At 36.5% G+C, this 16,179-nt stretch overlaps 1 pseudogene; it reads left to right on the forward strand.

Moving 5' to 3' along the window:
- LOC102022767 overlaps positions 1–10,458 on the forward strand; it is a 154,927-nt pseudogene extending 144,469 nt beyond the window's left edge.
- The last annotated feature ends 5,721 nt before the right edge of the window (positions 10,459–16,179 follow it).

Here is a 16,179-nt window from a genome sequence, read left to right on the forward strand (position 1 = left end):
TCCATCCTTTCCTTCTTCTTTCCCCCATCCCAGCTGTTTCTTCATCTTAGAAAAAGATAAACACAACAGTGAAACCAAGTTTCAAAACAGGCTATTCAGACAGCTACAGTAGTTGACACACTGTATTGTTGTCTTCTTAGTAGTAATTCAGAGTCGAAGATATAGGCATGCTATCTTGTCTGTACAATATTAGCACAAAACTCTTTCTAATGAAGTAAGAGAAACTAGCTGTGTAACAATCTTAACTATCTTGTGCGTGTGTACATGTACATATATTTTGTTTTCCTTTCTTCATTTCCCCTTTGCCCATCACACTTTGTCTTTTCTTTTGAACAGTTTCTTCCCAATGCATAACACCTGGTGTACATTTAGGATCTTATGTACTTATTTATTTTCATTTTTAATGACTCTTCTCTCAAGTCATATTGGAACATAGGATACTGACTTCTTTAGAAATTTCACTCCTGACAATGATTAAAATGGGGAAAATCTTGCTATGCTAACTGTGTATTACAAACCAACTTCTGGAAGGCTTTTTCCTTAGCAAAGTCACTTTCCCAGAAATGGTAATATGGTATTGATCTTCAGTGTATTATACTGCTTCACTCTGATTTCCATCCACATTCATGAGTATTACTGATTTTACTGATGCAACTTTTAAAAATGTATCTGTGAACTAAGTAGAGAGATGGTAAAACAGGTCCAGGAAGAGAATATATTATTTAATTATGGGAACTCAGAATGAACGCTAAAGTCATTCCTTCCAGTCGTTTTTACAGTTTTCTGAAGAAAGTTTTGCACTGAAGAAATATTATAATTTCAAACAGGATCAACGCCTTTTGGACATCGCCATCGTTCATTCAGTGAGAACACAAATATGCACAATGTATACATAGAAATATCTCAAAAATATTAAAATTAAAACTTTTAAAATTCACAATAAATCACAATCAAGAATCAAGTACACAATGCTACTGGCATAAAAACACATACTTAGACCAATGGCACTGATAGAAGAGCTCAGAAATAGATACACACATTTACAATCAACTGATTTTTGGTAAATATGCCAAAAGTGCAGTGGAATATGGACATTCTCTTTTGTAAATGATGCTAGGAAAACCATATATATATATACAGACAAAAATGAAATTAGATCCTTATATCATATCTCATATAAAAATCTCACCAAAATCCTTTAAAGACTTACGAAACTATAAAACTTAACTACTATCACTCTAGATTGGTTATCAGTTTCTAAAACTATACAAATAAGACACATGGTGTGTATGTTCTTTAGCTGATTTCATGCATCACAATTATTTTGCATGCCTCAAATGGTAATGTGTAGCAACAGATCATTCATTTTCATAAATGGAAAGCCTGTGTGCCTACGCATGGGCATATTTATTTAGATGAGCATTGTTTGTATTTGGGGGCAATTATGCAGATGGACACTATGAACACCCATGTGCAAGATCTTTTCATTTCCACCTGGGTATAAACTTCTATTTCACTTGAGTAAATATATAAGGGACAGGTGTCTGTAAAAAGGAAAAATTTGTACACAAAGACAAACATGAGAGTGCCACACAAACAAGAAAGCACAGGTCAGGTTAACGCATGTCTATAAAGTCAAGGACCATCAAAGATTAGCAGAACAACACCAAAAGCAAGAAGAGAATGCAGGTCGTTTCCCTGAACCCAGCTTCTTCCAGCAAAGATCTGAGATAGCACAGATCTAACATAGTCCAAGACACTGCACTTGTGGAACTTCCTCATGGCAACCAATAGCCTTTACACTAAATTTTTCAGCTCTGTGGAGATGGAGTTAAAGTTGGAAGTGTTTCACATGGTTTCACTTTTAAGAAACAGTCATTAGATGTTTAACTTACATTTGTAGTTACACTGTCTTTATTCCAGTGTCCTGGTATTTTTTATTTCATTATCAGCCTTACTCTGATCTTTTCCTCCACATAATTTTAGGAGTGTTTCTTATACTTGTCACTGGCAGTGTGTCTAGCATATATGAGTTCTTACTTTCTTCATCATGCCTTGGTAAAGTTTGACTAAGTTCATTTTACACACAGCAATTCCCTTCCCTTGAATTTAGTATTTTAAAGTTTCAGACATTTTATAAATTTACATTGTATTGTTAATTTTTTTCTGTTTTTAATTTTCTACATAATAGATAATTCCAAAATAGTACAGTAATGGTTCTGTTCATGAACACGTCTGTTTGGAAACAATTTGGTTCCCAGACAAGTGTTCTTCAAAATTTCGCTTCCGTGACTACAACCCTCTTTCCTACACAAACACAAAGGCAGCCATCTTTCCCAAAATCTTCGAACAAATTACGTTCATAAACTGAGATACCACTGTGTACATAATAAAATTGTAATAAATATTGTGATAAAATTAAATGAGAATTTTAAAGAGTATTTATTGATTTAAAGTGACTAATATTTGAAATATTGCCAGTGGTACATAGTTAAAGCACATTCTTGATTAACTGTGTGTGAGAATTCTTTAATCTGTAAAGGATTTCAGGTTTACATGTAGTTCATTCGATTTAACAGCTTACTTTACTAAGGCCTTTGCAGTTTGAGAGCTATCCTTCAGTTCTCATTTTAGATTTTTCCAATTAGATTTCGCAGTGTACCTAGCATAATCAACATATGGAACTTGGTAGTCAATTCAGTCTTCTTTCACATGCCTCTGTATATTCTTAACAATATCCATCCATTTTGTAAGTTGTGTTCACATAGTAACACAAGGCCAAGAAATACCATCCCATCTTTCCAACTAGTGTTTCCACCAAGTGTATCAAGCCTATCATCCATAATTAAACTACATCACGGGTTCCTTGTTGAAAGGAATATGATGAAGTGTTAAATTGTGAGGAAGATTCTTCAGTTTGCTCCAAAACTTGGAGAGAAACCATTAAATTGCACACTTCCTAAATTTTTCAATGTCAATAGTAATATTTGTGTTGAAGTCAATTAAATAACCTTGCACATCAAGAACAGATTTAATATATTGCTTTATAACCTTATGGGAAAACATATACATTAATAAAATAATATTGGTTTGATCTTCAATGTTCCCAATCTGCAAATATCACATGCCAGTTCTTCTTTTATATGCTCAGAAATTATATAAAATTTTTCATCTCACTACAGATACTATCAGCCCAATATCCAAGATATACAATCCTGATGTTTAGTACTAGTAACTATATCATACACATGTTGAACAGCTATTTCTTATGTGATTTATAAAAGTAAGGGTTTGTGACTAATCTTAGTGTATATTTTGTTAGTACAGGATTTCATTCCAAAATGTCCAATTCCAAATTTTTTTATCAATTCCTTTTTAATTTTGTTCCTACTACTATACCTTGTACTGCGTTATGATTCCACCATGTTTGCAACTGAAGTTCATGTGCTGTAATTGCCCTAGGATACTAACTTTTTCTGTCAATATTTCTGAATCAAAAGACCTTATAACCTTAGTCTGGGTTTCTTTCCAGGAGTGTGATATTTATTAAGTAATGTTTTGTTTGATCATGACCCAATTTGAGTGCCTTTCTAAAACTTCTACATAATGAGAAAGCTCATTGTAAACAAGTAAAATATAATGGAATTACATCAGTAGCAATAATATTAAGGAATAAAATCATTTAATTATCTTGGGAAAGTTTATACCTGTGGAGAGTGAAGAATGGGAGTCACTTTCACAGAATACATTTCAGGCCTTTCGGAGAAAACAATTTTGCCACTTATGCCAGAATTATTTCTCATTTTATATCTAACTTCAGTTTTGTTAAACCCTGAAATCAAGTAGCTTCTTCCCATGTTTTCTTCTAGAAGTTGTGTCTTAATATTGTGTTTTAATATAACACCAAAACACAGGCAACAAAAGAAAAAACAAACAAGGGAAACTACATCACACTAAAAAGCTCAGCAAAGGGAACATGAATAAAATGAAAAGATGACCTCTAGAATAAAAACACTTACAAAACAAAATGTGCAAATTGTATTTTTAAAAACCACTTTCAATTCAAAAGCAAAACAAATCCAATTAACCCAGTTGAGAAATGAGCACAGCAACTGAACAGGCATTTCTAAAAATACAAGTAGCCAACAGAATGAAAAGTAACCAGTATAACTCTTGACCAAGTATCAAGGGACTGCTAACCAAAGCCACAATGAGATTCTGTCTGGTATTTGTTAAAATGACTGTTTTTAAAAGAAATACATGTTGGTAAAGACGTGGAGGAAAGGAAATCTTGGTATACTATTGGTAGAATTGTAAATTGGTGCAGTTGTTATATAAAAGTTTCCCAAAATTTCAAAGTAAAGGTACCATGTGACCCAGGAATTCAGCTTCTGGGCATCCATTCAAAATAGCTAAAATCAGGATATTTAAAAATGCATCACATTCATTGATGCATTATTTGTAAAATAAGCTAAATATCCATCACCAGATAATAAAAGAAACATGATAAATGCATATAGTGTAATATTATTTAGCATTACAAAGTAGAAACCCTACTATTTGAAAGAATAATTATAGATCTAGAGGACATTTGCTAAGTGGAATAAGCAAGACTCGGAGAGGTAAGTACTATGTAATCTCATATCCATATGGATCCTAAAATGTTCAGCTCACAGAAGCACAGAGCGGAGCAGCTGGTGTCAGAGTCTCAGGGAGCAGGGAAGTGAAGACATGATGGATAAGGAGGTGAAAAGGAACTGACAGCAAAAAATGCATTTTCAGTAATGCAAGATAAATACATTCTGGAGATATGCTTTGTAGCATAGTAACTATAGATAACTATACTGCATAACATACTTAATATTTGCTTGATATGCGAAACTTGTAAGTGGTTTTTCCACATAAAAATAATAATGTTAGTGATTATAATAGTAATACAGGGGCAGAAGGAAAATTGGGGGACTTATAAATTGTCTATGGTCTTGTTAGCAGTAAAAAGTATATATTTACCCCCCAATTATCTTAAAATAAAGCAATTCATATTTATTTGTCAAATAGCTTTTCTTTTTTTTCTTCACAAATCAACATCTCGTCTTTGTTTTGTGCTGTTTTTCTAGTCCATAATTACAAATTTCATTCCTTGTACTTGAGCTAGAGGGACAACATCATTTTAAATGTTTTCTTCGTTACTGTCTTCATCAGGAAGAGAAAATACCTGACACTTGGAACTCTAAAATGTTTACTTTAGCTCATGGTTGGTAAAGTTTCAGTCCATAGCTGACTGACTCCAAGGCCGGAAGGGCAGCAGGGCAGAAGGGAAGGAGGAGGTTCCTCATCATAGCAGGGAGGAAGCAGGGAAAGAGAGATCAAGGGAGAAGCAAGGGGCATCGGCCTTCCCAGTGACTGGCCTTTTCTGACCAGGATGAACCTCCTAATATCATATTTAGCTGTAAACTCAACAACAGGCTAAGCCACTGATAAGTATCACACCCCACGATCCAATCAACTTTCAAAAGCCCCTATGAGCACATGAGGCTTTGGGGACATCTAGATACAAACCATAAGAAATATGGCCATACTTTCTATTTTAAACTGCAACAGTGGGTCATGTCTTTATTAAACTAATGTCATTGTAGGGCTCAAACACATAGATCTGTTTCCTAAAAAGTAAGGTACATTTAAAATATTACATGAGATTCCTACTCTTCCCTCTGTGTTTTGTACAGGGACACATAGTTAATAATTCAGATACCTTTCCTAGTAGGAACTACAAAAACACTACACAAAGCACAGAATATGGTATTCCTTAGTTTAACTAGCAGGTTCCTTCACAATAGGTGAATAGCAATATCAGAATATAAGAGAATGGTATGACTGTGTATTAGATAATGTGTTTGCATGAAAATCTCAGAGATGAAAGGGCAGATAGAAGGTCACAAAATTACCAATATTAGACACAGGAGAAGTGACAGATTCTACAGATACAACCACTTAGACAAAATGGACAATTTATTTGGAAAATGCAAATTTCCCAAGTGTATGTAAAACCAAGTTAATAACCAGAATGGCTCTTATCTTTATAATTAGAGACCTCTTATAAATCCTCTAAGGGTCAATGCCTTCACTTGAATATTTAACCTAATAGTTCTCAAAACATATTTATAATGATACAAATTTTTTTTTTTTTACAAATTTTAAAAATATTCTGCGAGGCTATTGAATGTATGAAAATATTTCTACTTCACAGCATTTGACACTGTGATACCAAAAAAATTATTACAGACCAAAAACTCCAGATACAGTTATTTTTACAAATTTTTAGCAGCTAGATTATAAAATGTATAAAATTACATATTTGTCACCCTACATACTTTGAGCAATTCCTAATTTCTTCTACTTCCAGACATTTTTCATAGCACAAATGATGGATATGTGATTAGCTTGATTGTATTAATCATGTTTCTCAAAATATCACATACACCTTAAACATATATGATTTTATTTGTCAATCATACAAAAGAAAAGAAAGAAAAGAAAAAAGAAAAGCAAAGAAAAGAAAAAGTCTGATCATAGGCAGGCACCAGGCATGGCTCTGTCAGCACAATGGTTCATAAGATTATTAAAAGCTGACCAACAAAAGATATAAATTTATAATGCATCATGATGAAATGGGGTTAATGTCAGGAATCCAAGGCTGGTTTAACATTTGAAAAATCAATGTATTCCCTCTGCCAGGGTAGCCGCCTGGGTTCTGTGTCTCCATGTGTGCTGCTGCTGCTGCAGCTGGTGTTACTGTGAACCCTGGGTGCACTGCTGGGCTATAGCTGGCTGTGGAGTCCTGAGCCACAGACTCACATCCTGGCAGCTCATGGGCAACTTAGGCTACACAGTGCTGCTGTCCTTCCATGGGCTGGCTGGACAGCCTGGCAGGAACACACAGGTGGTGCTGGCCAGGCTGATCATTGTAGCAGATGCTGACCATAGCAGCAGCATCTTCAACTCCTTCATCAGCTGAAAACTCTCTGTGGTTCTCAGAGACTTTTCCATTGTGTGTGAGGCACACGTGCAGCAAGCCCAGGTCTTCAGCAACCGCCTGCAGGTACCATTAATCTCCACCCTCACCGAGGAGAAGGGGCCTCATGATGCAGTGCAGGCTGGCCTTGCACCCCCAGCGATCCTCCTGACATCGTGCGAAGTCGGGTATTACAGATATGTGCCACCACAGCTGGCTCACCTTTTCTCTGTGTCCTTCTGCAGAGGTTGTGTTTCACACTATGTCCTGCCCTGGAGGTATAGGGAAAGTTGGAGACCTGCAGGAAAAGGAAAAGGGCCTCAGTGAGATTTCTGGCAAATAGAGTTAAGCCCCTGCTTGAGAGAGTAGCTAGGAAACAGGACAGAGATGATAAGAATGCCCGGCTGGCTTCATGCCAAGCATCTACTCCCATCCCTTCACCTCCAGTTAAGCACAAAACAAACAAAGGAGGGGGGGGGCTATATTATAAAAACTCACTTAGTATGCAAAATATACCCAAGCACCTAAATGCTCACTCACTAACATAGGTATATGTGCATATATATTTTATTATTCTCACCATATTAATACACTAGAAGGCACATGTATCCTTGTTTCTAGCTGGGCCTTGAATGTAACACTGCCGTGAATCTTACAAGATAAGCAGCTGGGCAGCACAAAGAAGCCAAAGAAGTGCTCCAGTGCACATGTAAGCAATGGGTGGGCCCATGGCCTAATCAGGGTTCTCAGAGCCCAGAGTAGCCAATCAAGTTACAACAACTCTCAAGGGGGAGAGTTCATTTCTTGCCGTTTAAAAAACGGGGCTGAGCCCTGAGCACCAACTCCAGGCTACCTACCTTATTCTGACAATGTGGCTCCTCTACTTATTTTCTCTTCTTTTCCAATAAACTGATTTTGTTTTCCCATTTTCCTTCTCTTTTCCAATAAAGTAATTTTGTTTCTCCTTCTGAATTCATATCTCTTATTCTTTTATTGAGGTAAATTTTTTGACAAATCCTAGATAAAAATCTACCTTCACAAAACATGAGAGACAACAGAGGAAAATTTCTGATGCCACTCCTCATCACCTTGCCTTGGGAAAGCTGAACTTGGAGCCCAAGATAACTGAGGAGTTTAAGTACTTAGAGCAGGAAATCCAGAGGCACAGGGAGGCACCTTTTAGGAGTTTCCCATTGACAGCAGCATGTCTCCAACATCACCTGCTCCTTGTGCTTTGTCCAGTATTGGATTTGGTCAGCACTTGAGTTTAAGATGATGGTCAATTTCATGTCTCTGTGCCTGGAAATCTGTGTGAGCCTCTAGCTTCTCTTGGTCACATATGCTCCTGCCTTTACTACTTCCTTTTGTGTCATTTAAGGAATTAAGGCAAATTGAAAAAGTGATAACTATTTTCATTAAAAGCAATTGTCAAAGACCATGAAGAATCTCTGGATAAGAAGCCCAAGACTTCATAGACACACACCTTCTCCATCTGTAGGAGGAGGGAAAACATAACCACAGCACTTTCATTGAAGGCTACTTATTTCATACCATGGGGATCTCTTCATTGCTATGGTTGACACTACAACAACTCTTTACTTTGGTGCCTGCTGTATGTGTCCCTGTAACTATTACATATATTCTTTATTCATAGCAAACCCCAGCTGTTTAAGTCAGTATTACCAACTTCAGTAATCTGGTATCTCCAAGCACTAAGCATATGTTCAGGATGGGAAACAAATAAATACTTGCATTTCATAGGGCATCCAGAAGGTGCTAAGAATGAAATCCTCATTTCTAGATGGCAAGACTGGTGTCATAACTTGAGCAACCTTGCATCAATTTCTGTATCTCTGATCTCTGTGAAATTAATGATGGTGAAAGAGCATTAGAGTAGTAGGACACATTACAGCTGGATTCTAATGCACATGTGAGTGAATTCATTTTGTTTTGAAAGTGAAGGTGGAAGCCTAGAGAGGTTTGTGGAGTCACACACCTGCTTCTACCATGTCCACATCAATAGTCTTCACAGTTAACAGGGGAAGAATAGGGAAGAGATTTGTTCCACTTGCTACTGTAGCAAATTCCAACAAATGTGGTGGCTTCATACAACACGAATGTGTTACCCTACAGTTCTCTGCATTAGAAGTCTGACCTGTGTCTTCCTGGACTAGAAATCGAGGTGTTGGCAGATTTGTTTCCTTTCTGGTACCCTAGAGGAAAGTCCAGTTTATTACCATTTCCAGGTCCTTGCCTTGTCACCCTTTCTCTGTCTTCAAAGCCAGCAGAGCTCCATCTCTTTGGCTGCCCTCCTAGTTCAACCTCTTTTAGATTCTGAACTCACCTGGGAAAGGTGCTTTGATTTTAAAAGTCATGTACATGGGCAAACATATATCCCTGTGATATGTTTTCAATTCTTCTGGAAAAATATCCAAATGGGAATAGCTGGGTTGAATAGGACCCCTAATCCTAGTTATTTGAGGAATCTCCACATTGATTTCCACAGTGATTTCACCAGTCTACACTCCAGCTAGCAGTGAAGGGTTCCTTTTCCCCACGGCCCATCTAGCATTTGTTATTGGTTGATTTCACAATGGTTGCCATTCTTTCTGGAGTGAGATGGAATCTCAGTGTTGTTTTAATTTGCATTTCTTGAATGAGCGATAATGTTGAACATTTTTTGATATATTTATTTTCCATTTGTATTTCTTCATCTGAGAAGCATGTATTCATCTCAGAGGCCCATTTTTGGATTGGGTCTTTGAATTTTGGGAGCATGATTTTTTCAATTGTTTATATATAAAATAAAAAAATGTTTTGAACAGTCATGTGCTGTCTAATGATGGCTAATATTCTGAAAAATATGTTGTGGGTAATTTTGTCACTGTGTAAACATCACAGAGCAAACTTAAACTGAGACGGCTATGATGTCCAAACGCAATATCATGAAACCGTTGTCATGGAGGTGATCTGAAATATAGGTTTGTGGCGTAAGACTGTGCTTATACTGGGCACAGTCACCTAGGTGTAGTCTCCTTTGTCATTTGCTGTGGTTTGGAGATGTTTAGAGGAAGCTTGATCTTCAGTGTGGTGGAGGTGGCTCCTATAGCAAGGTACAAAAGGTTCATGAAGAAATAGAAAGGGTCATTGGTCCTGACTAAGTCCTTCCGTCATGGACAAGGCTCATGTGCCCTACACAGAGCACCCATCATGGAGGTGCAGAGGCTAACCCTGGTGTGCCCTGGCCATTCCCCACATGACTTCAATGAGAAGAGTACTCCAAGCATATACCATTCCTGAAGAAACAGTGATCTTAATAACTGAAGACAGTGCACAGAGATCCAGCAATTTGAAAGAAACAGTGATTTCTACCCAAATCAATTTCTACATGACCAAGAACAACTTTAAAAATAAGATGCTTTATTCTTTTGTGGCTAGAGAAATAGGGACGTATGAGAGTGCAGCTGGCAAAGATGGAGTTGTTTCCAATCTCTCTGAGTCTGGTGCAGAGCTTCACTGTCATGCTGCCCAAGAATTCAAAGTCCATCCCCACTCAGAGCTTTGGTCTCACAGTAACCTGCATTCATTTAATGTCATCATCTCAAAGAGATGAAGAGCACCTCCAAGAAGAGGAGGAAACAGACACAGGACACATCTTACGTACAGATTCTTCCTGATGTTGCTGACAGCCAACCAGCGACCCAGCACATGCAGCTGGGCTCAGATTAGAGAGCAACTAGGAGAGGGAAGCACTCACAGAGGCTTTCATCCTAGAGAGTTCTCAGCAGGACACTTGAGCCTTTCAGTATCACAGGCTGCTCTTTACCACAGTCCCCACGAGGGCTGCGTTTACTGCAGTGCTTTCCAGAGCGAGCACACTTCTCCTTCCGTGCAACCTCAGTCCTCCCATGTTAAAATGAAACTCACAGAACTTGCCTTCTGCCTACATCTCAGCGGGATGGAAGGCCAGTGCCTCATAAGTTCACTGCCATAACCACAATGCCCTTCCGTGCAGGAGCAGAAGCTCGCCCTGCTGGCTTTTTAAGACTGCTGACAGCATCAAAGTGGTTTTCAGCCTGGAACACTTTGTCAGAAAGGGATGAGGGCTTGTGTGATACTGAGGAACAGCTTTTTTTTTTTTTATATATAATCACAAACTCAGTGCCACTTTCTTTGGGTTTGTTCTTTATAGGGATCTTTCTATAATTTTAATTTTTATTTATGTAGACATAGAGTGATATAGAACCTTGTATAGTATGTTGATGAAAAAGGAATTTTCACAAATATTCTCTAAGGTTATTGCCTGATTTTATGCCTACCTCCTACTTAATTACATTTATTGAGACCTGACTAAGAGAAAGACTTCACGGCACAGCTCCTTTCTGCTGAGCTTTGGTTTGGTTTGGTTTGGTTTTTGCAGAGACACAGCTCTACCTTCTGATCTGAGCCGTGCATGGTGAGCCGGAGAATTTTGATGCCGGAATTGAGCTGGAAGAGTTTTTCTTACAAATTATACTGAACACTTCTTTCCTATTCTACTTGCCCTCAGGACCCATGGTTCTGATCGTGAATATTTTAACACAGATCCTAAACATTCTCTTTATTAAGAGAACTGCTCTCTTCCTCAGTGATGAGGTCCTCTACAGCAGAACAGTTCTCAGCAGGGAGAGTCATCTCCCCAAGGTTTGTCTGGAAACGTGGAGTGCCTTTCTGGTTATCATAATGCCATGGGCATGCCTGCTAAATGGAAAGCAGTCCTGTAGAGTGAAGAACAGTCCTGCTCATGTCCAGGGATTTCCCTCAGTGAGAACATGCTCCTAGGAGTGACCAGCCCTGTCCTGAGTCTCCCTAACACTCTGCAAAGGGAAGGAATCTTGTTGACAACACAAGCAACTGTATTTCACATCACTGGCACTCCGCTCTGTGATTGTCAGCACAGCAGGTCTCTTCACACCACAAACACCTGAGTAATATATTTTCCCTCCATACTACAGCAGCTACCTCTCTAGATAGTATGAATTTTCAGCTTTATTATCATCTTATGGGACCATCACTGTAGACATGGCCCACTGTTGTCCAGCACATTGCTATGTGGTATATGATTGCGATAAAATGTGATTTGGGGCTCTCTTTACACTATGTTTTTAAGCGAAAATTTAATTTTTCTTAGAATTATATGTGCAAGCTTTCTTACCTTAGTTGCTCTGGAAATACACATCTTTGAGAAGTTTCTCCATAGTCATGTTATTAACTGTATGGCATAAGATTTTCATAAAATTCTTGTATTAACCTTCCAGCATCTGTAGAAGTTGTAGTGATGTCACCCTCTCATTTCTAAATCTGGTAATGTATCTTTTCTCTCTTCCTTGTAGATCATTCTGGCTTAGTGTTACACATTGTTAATTTTATCAGCAATCACCCATGTTTTAAAATGGATCTGTTATATTTTTATTGTATTTGTTATATTTTTGTCATATTTTCTATTTCATTATCTTACCACAGCCTCTGTATTCGTTCATGTTTTCTACTTACTTTGAAATTTGTGTCCTCTTTGTTTTCCAGTTCCTCATGTAATAAATTCAGATTTTTAATTTAAGATGTCACATATAATACAGAAATTTAGTGCTATAAATTCCTCCCTACATAATATTGCATGTTATATTTATAATATATGTTTATATTCTATATCATGTAATTCTACTGATTGACTTAGGAATTATAGCTATATCACAGCATATCTTCAAGTGCTATGTTGGTAACTCACACAGCGTAAGAAGTGTACTTTATATTAGTTTGACTATTTATTGAATTCTCAATATTGTGTATTTAAATTACATATTTAGTTTTAGAATGAATTATCTCTTAAAGAAAATATTTTTTAGATGAAAAGAAAATGCTACATATTCTCTCATATAGTTATTTTTGGATATAGTTACTTTTTATTCATAGTGCGATGTTGGTATTAAGGGGCCTGGGATTAAGTGTGGGTGACGGCTGGATCATTCCGCTGACTGGATTGGAACTGGCCTACTCCTGGTAGACTGGATACAGTGTAAGGGACAGAAGGAGGCTTGTCTCTTTCTCTTAATGCTTTTGCTGTCTTCTGCTGCCATGAACTGTTGCCCCTCTACCATGTGCCACCTTGCCTTTGGAGACAGCCAATGATGGATTGAAACCTCTACAAACTGTGAGCTAAATAAACCTGTCCCTTTTTAACTCTGGGTGTTGGGTATTTTGTCTCAGCAACAAGAGAAAAGTAACTAAGACAATGTACATCACCAAATTATCTTTTCCAGTGTATAGTCTAATAGCTATGTGAATGTCCAATCTCTTTTCCTACATTTGTGCCAGTTCTGGATAGTTTCTATTAATTATTTTTCCTCGTTATACAGAGTGTTTTTCTGCTGTTTTTCCATTTAGTATTTTAACTGTTTGATAGGCATTACAAATACTAACTGATTGGCAGCTGTGTATCATTATTATTATTATTATTATTATTATTAAACATATTTTGTTGATCTTTGATTCTGCAAAGAAGCTAAATTACTTGAAAACAATTACACTTTCTTTTAAAGTTTTCTGTAAATATTTTTCAGTGTTACTGGAATGTTAAATCTGGGAAAAATTAATCCCCATTATTGAAGTGTGATTTTTCTGAGTACACTGTTCAGACCCTGTAGATTATTTGGTTTTCTGTTCTGACTAGTGGATACAGGTAATGTTCTTAGATATGACTAAAGATAGGGAGTGTTATTTCTCAGGTATCCAGAGAGTTCCTCAACTTGCTTCATGCCTGTGCTGATCAATAATTATGTGACTGTTTGAAACCACTTAACTGCAGATCTCTGGAATTCTTTCCTTCTCTTCTACACACTCCCCTAAAAGCCATGGAAATCTTGATTTCCCCAAGTCTCAGCCCTATCCCTTATCAGAGAGCATGTGGAATCTCGCCTGTGTGGCTACCTCTGCATCACTGAAATCTGTCTTAAGCAAGTAAACTATGAATTTACAAGCTCAAATGTGTTTGATTCCAAACTTTTACAGAGAATCTGTGCTTTATACTCTAAAATGTAGTTTTTTGAAAACAATTGTTTAAAATATATTGCTTATCTTTCTTTAGTTAAGTTTTAATACATTGTAAAGTAGAATATGACTTCCATATCTACAACTCTCTCTGTCATACTGCTTTGGACAAAGAAATGTTCTCGGTTAGGCGAGGGATCTAGCTCAGTGGCAAAATGCTTGACCAGCATGGGCAAGGCTGAATTCCCACTAACTATAGTATTGAGGAGAAATAGCTAACTATAATATCAAGGACAAATACTGAGGCACTATGCCTCCTGATTTATCAACAAGAAAAATTTTAAACAGAGGAATGATCAAATGCACTGTCTACACTATGTTCTATCCAAAAGAATTTTTCCAACCTCTTTTAAAAAGTTATAATAGGTAATAGAAAAACTAGTCATAGAATAGCAAAATTCTGGAGACAGATACAGCTTCTAATAAACTGATTAAGAAAATTTAAAACACACAGCCATTGTGAGATACAGACTACCTCTAGCTCTGGGAAATGATAAAATCTGAGGTCATTTGAGCTTTTATATTTCCATAGAAGTGTATAAATACTACCCAATTTATGATGTAGATTAAAATTACTGTTTAAGAACTACTAATCAATTAGTAGCTTTCCTACTCTTCGATATAAGCTTCTTGTCTTTAGCTTAGTGTGAACGTATGTAATCCATTGATTTAGTGTTGTCACAGTGATTCAATCAATTACCAGAGGCAAAATGTAAGGCCATAGACTACTTACTTATTAATACCTATCTTTAGATATTTTACTCAGTATTTGCCTATTACACTACTTCTATAGAGACATTCAAATTTTATTGTATCAGTCTGAATAGTCTATTTTGAGCCCTGAACAAAAATAGAGTAATCTACATTAAGAAGAAAATGGTGACAGTTCATATGACAATGAAAGGTAGCATATTTTCTTTTTCTTCATAGTATTATGATTTTATGGATTGCTGTATCAATATCCTTGGAAACGACTTCCCAAATCAAAGTACTGACAATATATGGTATTTTAGGACTCTGGAAATCAGTTACTACTTTTCTCCATTATGTAGAATATGCAATTTTTAAAAAAATATCAATAACTCGATTTTTTAAAAAGTGAAGGTTAACTATTGTGTATAAAATACCATACTTGATTCTGACTAAATACATAGAAAATTATTAATAAGAATAAGGTAATTGCTTCCAATCATATAAGCAGAGCAGCACACTACCAATGAAATTATCCGTAACAAGGGTCTTAGTCAATTTGTGTTGCTATAACTGAATACCTGGGATTGGTTATTTTATAAATAATATAAACTTATATTGAAGGATTCTATCCTGTGCCGAGTTCAAAGTGTCAATAGATTTGGTATCTGCTGAGAATCCATTCCTCATAGCTGGTTCTGTTCAACAACCCTCACATTACAGAAGGGTAGAAGTGTAATGGAGGTATTTACCCACTTGGTGGAAGACCTGAAGAGCAAAAAAAGCCTAGGCTAGTTTCCTCAGAACTTTTTAAGGAACTCTGCTTTTGTGTCCCCAAAAATGTCTCCAAACCTTCATGCCACCATAGTAGAAATTATGTCTCAACAATCTTTTAGAGGAGAGAGGCATTCCAGCCATAGCAACCTGTTTCTCATGTAAATGTAATTGAAGTAATGTACAACTTTTATTTTTTTCTGTCAGATTGTAAATACCCTTGAATATTGAAGCCCTTTGCAATTAATGTAAATGGGAAGAAAATTTATACACCACTATGCCAATTGAGACTTTTATGTCAGTTGTAAAATAAACATTCTAATCCCTGTGTATGTGATGCTTACAAAATGATATGTAATTAAATGAAAATTGTATTTATGAAAAAGCCTTGCAAAGTCAGTACCTTGCCTTAGATGACAGAATATACAAATAACTACTAGGGTGTTTTCACACGGAAGAATGAAATGAAGAATATTGACGATTACCTATACTATTGAAGATTGAAATTATATTCATAATTAGCTTTGTGAGAATTTAATTCAATATTAGGCATAAATAATCTGATTTCATCTCATTTTTAAATTTTATTGTACTTATGTTTCATATATATGTATGTGCAT

The sequence above is a fragment of the Chinchilla lanigera genome, unplaced genomic scaffold (genome assembly GCF_000276665.1).
Source record: "Chinchilla lanigera isolate Chin_1 unplaced genomic scaffold, ChiLan1.0 scaffold00001, whole genome shotgun sequence".
In the NCBI taxonomy this organism is placed as follows: Eukaryota; Metazoa; Chordata; class Mammalia; order Rodentia; family Chinchillidae; genus Chinchilla; species Chinchilla lanigera.